Below are 9,995 nucleotides of genomic sequence, written 5' to 3'. Positions count from 1 at the left end.
ACATAATTCTAGAGATTGTACAATGTCGGATTACAGAGGTGACTTGATAATCCAACAACCTCCTTAATCCAGCAAAATTTATGGCTCCCTTTGAGCATCGGAGTAGAGAGGTTTGGCTGTACAAACCCTTATAGTCCATTATAGGGACCATGTGCAGATAATTGCTTTTGAGCATTCAATAATATGGAATATTAAATAACTCGAATTAGTATTGCATCATTTTCAAATCGTAACTGGAGGACAAAACTTGCCAGTGGAAGCACTGACACAAGCTTTCAGACTTCAAAGTCTTCAATTAGTTGCTATTTTACTGGAAGTACCCCACCAGAATTTACAATATAGCACAAGTAGCAATCCGGGGCAATCCAAAGCTAATTCAATAGAAAATGAGTGGCAATAGATTACAGCTTTGAGATGAACTATGTAATATTTAATCTCCCAAATGTTTACCATTTGTATTGTCTTGCACTATGATAAAGATCATTCAGATCATTGTTCACAAGTCATAAAATTGTATTGACTTATTTGAGTGTGTACATAAGCTACTGTGTTGAACTTAATTGTGTAACATTTCTGTATCACTTCCCAAATACAAACAATCTAGATTTGCTATTGATGTGAATGTATAGCTACTGAAGTGTTACACTTTGAAACTGGTTTGTGTAAATATGACAAATATATGCATAGTCAAACTACTGCATGTGCATTGTCATAATGTTATATTCATTTTTGGGGATTTGGCTACACTTTGTGGAATTGTGGTGCATTTTTATAGTTAATTTTATTTTTCTTAGGAAGGTGGCTAATCTATAATAGGTACCCTCACGACCCTACACATGTGAAAATAAAATACATAAAATTAATATTAATGAGTCTTCAAAGCAAAATCAGTGTCTCTAATTATTATGATCATCCTGATACATGTGTATAAAGTATAGAATAATTATTACAAGTGTTAACTATACTGTAAACCTGTACACTGTAGGGATGCCACGATAGTTGTGGCATACAACATGTCATGACATAAGCTCCATGATATGATATGACATACAGTAGGCTTCTTTACGTTGTGACATAAATATCTCCTAACAATGCACACTTTTCCATTCATTTTGATACAATAAATTTGAGAAAAATTGACAAGTATGAGCAATGTTGGTTGTTGGTATCATAGTTAATATTGCTGATGTTTAAGTTGATATTTTTGCATGTTTGAATTAAAATAGCTATACAGTTTTGTAAGTAACAGCTTCAGTTGTGAAACCAGCTTTAAGAATTGCTTATGTCATGAAATACGACATGTTGTGACATAAATCTCTAAGACATGTGATATGAAAATTAATATGTCATGGCATCCCTAGTACACTGTTATTGTGGGCACAAACTACACCCACCATACAGTACAACAGGTCATATCTCAATACTGGAATAGAATATTTGCATTATAAATTGTATAATGTATAGCTAATTACGGTACATGTTTAATAAAGGCTGAAATTGCATGGTATTAACATGGTGCCATAAAAAGTAATTAATGTGAGTCATGAAAATTTTAAAAAAAAGGTACACAAATGTTACGTTTACACATGCCCTATTTTTGCAGGCCCTCTTGATAATGAATTAATATCCATTATCATTCATAGCCTGGGTTAAAAAGGATCAGTAAATTTCACAAGCAACATGTGCATGCTGTTTTAGCTAATTATTCTAATTACCTCGCACACTTTTAATTGTTCCTAACATACTATCTGAAACATTCATAGTAATAAGAACATTTAAAGGCTAATGTATGCAAGCTACAGTTTGGAACTTTGCCTCTACAAAGGTTAGTCGAACTATAGTATTATAAGCCAATTTCTGGTAAGACTATAGCTAGGTATTTGGGTGTTATTTTAGATAAAAAACTAACATTTGACCATCATGTGGATGCAGTTTGTCAGAAGGCAAATCAGACCCTGTCCTTTGTATGTAGGAATTTAAACCAGCGTAATCAAAGAATAAAACGTGATGCTTATAAGATATATGTCACTGGGCCTGCGAAAATAGGGAATGTGGGCACATGATTTTTGCCTACTTTTTCAAAATTTTATTACTCATAACTTTTGTACCATTATGCTATGGCAATGTAATTTTTAGCTCTTAGTAAGTATCTAATTGGCTTTATGATACAAGTTACAGAATGCAAAAATTCTATTCCAGTACTGAGATATGATTTGTAGCATGACATGGTGTAGTTTGTGCCCACATACCCTGTTTTCACAGGCCTGGTCACATATGTCGAACTAATTTTGAACTATGCACTATATAGTATACAGCAACAGTATGGTCTCCCATACAACAAACATGAAAGAATTCAAAAACAAATTAGATATCAAAACACAGGGGTTCTATGGAATTTAGTAACTGGCCCAAAAGGTCCTGTGTTGTGGCGCCCAAGTGAAGTGAGGTTGTTTATCTAGCCAAATTAAATTTTATTTTAAGAGAAGCTGCACCCTGTCATCTATAGCAGCATGAAGCTCTGCCAGAAAAGTCCAGACACTCCAATATGCTAGGAAATGTCATTTACAGTATACGTTTTACTACAGATTTGATATGGTAAATTCAACACCCGCATGTCCAGCACATAGGACTTTTCTGCCAAACATATGACATGTCATCAACTTTCAAAAATTTGACGTTTACAAGAAATTTCCTAAGTTAAGGATGTATGGCATGTATGTAGTTAGCTTTTCTATACCATTCAGAAATTTTGACATTATTTTACATGTTAGTCAAGGACACATAGCATGCAGTTAATTAGGTTAGGTAATCCTAAGGCTGCAACACATGTTGCTGTCAGACCTTCAGTACTGGTCACTGTAAAGTGCTAATAATAACTTTCCAAAAATTTGACATTTTCATGAGATTTCCTAAGTCAAGGAAACGTGGTATGTAGTTAGTTTTCCTATACCATTCAAAAATTTGACATTTACAGTACTTGAGATTTCTCAAGTCAAGGACACATATATGGGGTGCCATTTGTGCCAAAATACGTATAGTACAAAAACACCTTATTTATAAACTATAACCATACTTTATAAATCAATACGCTACTTTATAAAGTATAGACATATACTTTATAAATCATACACATACTTTATAAATCATAGACATATACTTTATAAATCATACTTATACTTTACAAATCATGCATATATTTTATAAATCATACATATACTTTATAAACCATACACGTAATTTGTAAATTATTAACATACTTTATAAGCATGATTTATTATGCATTTAGCATTTCAATAAGCAATCACGAACACGCGATATTATCATTTGGTAACGATTGTCAGTAATCGATAAAGTAATTTTGCGCACGTGTACTTCGCACGTGCAGCTTTTAAAGCGGGTCTTACCGGGTCACACAAGTTTTGGAACAAGTGTTTTTACCATTCACTGGGGCCATATAGCGCAGAACCAACTACGTCACAGCAATGTGTACCACAGACTGGATCCATGGTCCAACAGTCGATCTCGGCTCTGAGGTCAGCCACCTCACTCGGCCATGCTGAGTTGCTCGTGACAACCACTTTCTCTCCGGCTCTTATTGCTTCTTCAACAAGGTATTTAACCAAGTTGTTACATGTGTTAGCTACTTTCGAAGTTGCCTGCTTGAGGCAAGTTAATTAACTAACCCGAATTGGGGTGAATGGAATATAAAGTGTTACTTATAGCAAGAGTTAACTCTTGCTTATAGTATTATTGTTTTTTATTGTTATTTCTGGGCTAGATGGACTGCCCTTGCCACCATCCCCAGCACTAGTTGGCATGTGCTGGACAACTAAGAGACAGAAGGTTGGACTCAGTAGTCCCTGTTTTCATCACAGTGGCCCATCTCTGGAGAGATGTTAGCAGATCGTAGCAAGATGGACCTACTACCACTGATACACACTGTTGTTGAGGGCAACAGAGAAAAGGACAGTGTGCAGGCCAGAGTACAGCTGTATGCAGTTGAATCTCAATGAAACAGTAGGTCAGCCAAACATCTATAGAAAACTATGGCTTCTTTTCCCATTCCCCAGTAGTAGGGGTAAAAGAAGCGTGCTCTATTTCTCTGAAGAAGGGTAGCTAACACAAAAGGCTAGCCTGTACAAGGTGGTCCCCAACACAGAACATACATACACACATACAGTTTATCTGTTTATGATTACTGCAGGGGCGTACGCAGTAATTTTGAAAAGGGTTTCCCCTACAGCTAAGTGACTGTTACATTAGAGTAGTTTATATTATCTGACTGCTTTATTAGAGTATCTCAATCTTTTCACCAAAATCATAATTCAGAACAATGCTGCAGGTGTTGCCATCATGTTAGAAACTATTATTTAACTATGTAAAAGTCCTGTTCCATGATAGATTCCACATTCTGGAAACCTGAAGTTTCAATTTCTTTTATTTTTCAAGTACTGTGTAAAAATCCAAAGGGGTTTCCTGAAACCCCCTCGATACATCCCTGTTACTGGGCAATCAGCACAGATGATGTGTCCAAGAAAAAAGGAAACTACAGTATTAGGTACAATTATGTAATTATTATTAGACACAAATACAAAACAAAATTAAACTACTTATGCTGACTAGCTATATTTAACAATCACACAAATGACCACACAATTACAAACTAAATACCTAAGCCTATACATAAAACTTCCTGCAGTTAGCTGAGACAAAACTGCCAATGGTGTAGAGTTCCATAACATTGGTGCAACCACAAAAAAGGAGTGTGTGGCCTAAATGCGTTAATAGTTAATGGCACTAGGTTCAAAGTCAAAGAATGTGACCTTGTGGCTAACATATTGACTCGGAATTGAAAATATTTTTAAAAATCAATAGCTGTTCTCTTATGAAAGATGTAGTAGAGTATCCAAATAGATAATTTTCGATGAGCTTTGAGCAAGGGCCATCGCAGTTTGCAATAGAAGATATGGACCATTTTGGCATGGCTGATTGTGGAGTTCTTGTACACAAACATTTGACTACTTTTCAAGTCTTTCTGCAATGGCCCTAAGTAGTAACATACATTATTAGTAGTTTGGAGTATGCACGTACTGTCTACAACTAGCCTGAGCCAAACTTGAATACATTATTAATATGCTTTTACCTCTTTATGCTTTTATTTTGGCAAACAATGGTCTAATTGGTATAAGCTACACCTCACATCAGAGATGATGGACAATGATGTTGAATGTGAAATTTGGTCAATTTTTCAAGGAACAATGCAAAATGATTCCAATTTTTCATTTCTGTACCTGCAAGTGACAGGTGTTGGTGCAAAATCATTAACTATACCATCGCAAAGCTCATCTTTTAATGGACTCCACAGCAGGTGGCTCGCTTCTCTAGCCACTTGGGCACAATATTATTTATATACGGGCACAAGCTGACCTTCACTACACCACTGAAGAGGGGTAGAGGTGTACACATATAATTTAATTTGCAGACTAATTACATAATTAATTCTTCATGTAGGGTGATCAAGGGGATATTGAAGTGAACAGTCCTGTGGAAACTTACTCTGCATCAACACAATCCCCATCACAAATACCACAATCTCCAACACCAATGCAACCTCTATGTTACCATTTGCGCTTTTTTCACCAGTACCACTGCTGCCACCTCTATAGCTACCGATACAATGATATGCTTATCAGGGAACCAGAGAAGGGCCTATTGATAGTGCTGTTATAAAGCATGTGATTCAGCAACATCAGTTACGTGCAATAAAATTTTCAAACAATGAGGATGTTCAAAGGATCAATATCAGAAGATCACAAGTATATTCTGATGCCCTGCGACATTTTTCAAAGAAGGTGTTTGATGTAGAGATTTTATTGAAAGCGTGCTTCATAAGACAAGAAGTAGTTGATCTGGGAATCCTATTTCATGATGTCATGGCTGTTGCTAATGACACTTACTGTACTGTTGGAAAAGTGCTTTCAACATTTTCAACTCACAGGGGTATGGAGAAGTTTAACAGAAATACTCTAAGACAAGTTACATTTCTTAATAGAAATTAGGTGTTAAGTATATAAAATTGTACACATTGTTACGACATATAATACAATATCAATTATAGGTGACATGTGTTACTGTTGATTTGTAAAATTAGTGTTGTCCTAGTATTTACATTGCTCATAAAATTGTCAAAATCTGTACAACCTGTTCCAGGGTAATAAGCTCATTAACAACCTGTTTGCATTTTTCTTACAGTGCAGTTGTATTGGTGGCTAAAAGGACATACAAAAAACCATGCCAACAATCTCTACAAGGTCCGTCTCCTCTGGATTAAAAACCATGCCAACAATCTTGTAGTCTGCTTGTTAATCCAGATTACTTTTTGAGACATGATACTGCACTCGGTGGCCTGTAAATCATCTAGGTACAGTTGCATGGGAGTCATGTCACCCTCAGTTGACCGCCGAGTTCCAGCCACCTTGAAAGTCAGCCAATGCTTCGTTTATTTGAGTTGAAATTAAACATCAATACTACACCACAGGCAATAACGTAGCTAGATGCCTTGTTGAGATGTTCAAGTCTCGCTTTGAGGAGCCGGAGCCAAGACAACTGGTGGCATCACATCATGGATGCTAGTACGGAGGAAGCTACACTGTTGTATGCTAGATCTGTACGTTTTGTACTTGGTTCTGTGCTATTGCCCCAGCAAATGTTAAAAACGCTTGTTCCAAAGCTTGTGATAACCCGGTACGACATCCACCATCCTGCTTTCGGTTGCACGTGCGAGGGTTTATTCTACACGTGCACAAAGGTATCGATTATTGACAATCATTACCAAACGGTAATATCATGTGTTTTTGGAAATACTAAATGCCTAATAAATCATGTTTATAAAGTATGTTAATAGTTTACAAATTACATGTATGGTTTATAAAGTATATGCATGATTTGTAAAGTATATGCATGATTTGTAAAGTATAAGTATGATTTATAAAGTATATGTCTATGATTTATAAAGTATGTGTATGATTTATAAAGTATATGTCTATACTTTATAAAGTAGTGTATTGGTTTATAAAGTATGGTTATAGTTTATAAATAAGGTGTTTTTGTACTATTTTGGCACAAATGGCACCCCATACACATATGACATGCAGTTAGCTTTAATTCCTATATTATTCAGAAATTTGAAACTCATATGATATTTCCTAAGTCAAGGACATATGGTATGCATGCAGTTAACTTTCCTATACCAGTCAAAAATTTGGCATTTACTTGAGATTTCCTAAGTCAAGGACACATAAGGCATGCAGTTAGCTTAATTCCTATACTATTCAGAAATTTGAAGATTAAATTAGATTCCTAAGTCAAGGACATACCTGCAGGGGCGTAGGCAGGGGGGGTTCAGATGGTTCGGACGAACTCCCCTTTCAGAGGCAGATTTTTTTTAAATTAAAAATCACACTAAATCTTACAGCCCTGGAGCTCTCCGGTAGCTACTTGCCCACAGGCGCTCCTCTGTACTACTCCTGAGGGTCACATCACATTAATGCTGAACCATTGAAAAGCATATCTATTGCATCACATGATCAATTGCACACGTGATGCATGGTTGAAATGGCGCGAGTGAAATGGCGAAAGACTGTTCAATGGTCGGTTGAGACATATTACAAGGCAGCAGCTGATAAATTTGAGTGGTCATGTTATACATGTGTCAGGTTAGCACAAACTGTGAATTGTTGATGTATATTTACTTGACGAATGGTTTGTTTATTTGTTACATGTTGTGGGCACGTGATGTCTCGAACATATTGGAGTACAAGCCAAGTCTGAAGTTGCTGACCATCAACAGGAGGACCGGCCGAGAATAATGTATCTGGAAAGAAGTATTGCCAACTAAGGGACTCGAGTGTGGAGGGCTTCCGTGTGTTAGGAAATTGAAGTTGGCTGTCAGTATGTTGTCTGGAAGTGAAGATTAGTTAGTTTTACAACAGCTAGGTTTAGTTTCTATAAGCTGCATAAACAGCAGTGTGTAGGTTTTAGCTAGTTAGATGCATAAACAGCACCTTTTAATGTTACTGCCTAAGGGCACATTTTGTGTATGCATCATTTTCATCCAAACATGGTCTAGGGGAAGCACCCAGGCCTTCCCCGAAAGACATTCCACTTTAAATCCGAACCCCCTTCAAAAAAGCCCTGGCTACGCCCCTGTACCTGTATGGTATGTAGTTAACTTTCCTATACCATTCAGAAATTTGACATCAAGACACGGTAGTGTGTCGTGCGGCCAAGAAAGCCGGCGGCCACACCGTGAGTACATTTAAATCAAGACACGGTAGTGTGTCGTGCGACCAAGAAAGCCGGCGACCACACCGTGAGTATATTTACAGGAAGAAAGAATCAAGACACGCCGTGAATATATTTACAGGAAGAAAGAAAGAAAACGGCTTTTTCACGCATGCATAGCTCCATGGCCCCTTCTCCAAAGCACACTATTTTTGCATTATAGCTGTCCCCCAGGTAGGGTACGCCACACAGCAAATGTGATTAAATTCGCAACAACCATTTGCGAGATATGGGCGTCCAAAATTTCGTTTTAATTTCTTCGTTTTTTTCTTATGCCGTACGGGGGGCTTCGATTTATTTTCGCACACTGCAAAAATTGCTATAAAATGCAAACGTGTAACTCGATTTCCTCGATCTTTGGCTCAAATGAAGAACGTGTAACGATGGATTCACGTACCAAGTTTGTTGTAAATCTGAGAAATATTCAAGGAGTTATGGACGTTTATTCACGTAAAAGACCTGGGGGATGAAATTCAATATAGAGAAATGCATGATATTAACAATCACATTAAAACATAATCCTTACATTACGGGATACACCCTCCATGGCAAAAAACTGAATCCTGTTGTAAATGCTAAATACTTGGGTATCAATTTTGATAGCAAGCTTACATTCAACCATCATGTGGACACTGTTTGCCAAAAAGCTAATAACACTTTAGCATTCTTACGAAGAAATCTGAAACACTGTAACCAAAGAGTTAAGCTAGATGCCTACAAGATATTTGTTCTACCAATTTTAAACTATGCTGCGACAGTTTGGTCCCCACACATGCAATACTACATCAATAAACTAGAAGCTATTCAGAAGCGTGCTGCTCGTTTTATTGTGTCAAATTACCGCAGATTAAGTAGTATATCACATATCCTAAATTCACTAAAGTTAAAATCCATAGTGTACCACCATACAAGGCTTGGTCTCTTGATGTTCTACAAGATTGTCAATCACCTAGTAGAGCTTCCTATCCCCAGTTATATTGTACATTCTACAAGATGTTTACGAGGAAACCAGGATAAATTCATCAAACCATCTGCTACTGTTGATGCATACAAATTTAGTTTTTACCCAAGATCAATTACCCTATGGAATCAACTACCAATCAATGATATTTTTTCCCTAAATGATTTTGATAGTATTCTTCAATCAACACTGACACATTCAATGAAAAACAGTAATTAATAATCTAAAGACATTGTTTTTATACTCAAATTTGTGAGTTTTACAATCATAAATATATATATATATATAAATAGATCAAACTTCTGTCACGGCTACAGGGTAAACCAAGTATAGAAATAACTTGAAAAGTAGTGTGTAGATAGGCTGATCATCGTAGCAGTGCCTTTTGATAGTTCGAATAGCAATAGAGTTACAGCGACAAAGTTATAAAGCAAAAACTAAGCAAGTGTAAAATAGCGGGATCGAGATACTCTTATAGAGCAGTCACCACGGGGTAAAAAAGGTGTGCAAAAAATGTCGAAAAAAAAGCTTACCAGAATTCGAACCAGGGACCTCCATACCTAACACCTGCATCCTTAACCACTGCTACCTTGACTGATCACCTCACTTAATTTCTGCTTTATAAACGAAATTTCTAGTTGAAATCTGCTTATAATCAAACGTTTGTAATTTTCATAGATCTACCAATAGA

This window comes from Dysidea avara, chromosome 8 (genome assembly GCF_963678975.1).
Source record: "Dysidea avara chromosome 8, odDysAvar1.4, whole genome shotgun sequence".
NCBI classification, from domain to species: Eukaryota; Metazoa; Porifera; class Demospongiae; order Dictyoceratida; family Dysideidae; genus Dysidea; species Dysidea avara.
Note: the sequence above shows the minus strand (reverse complement) of the source record.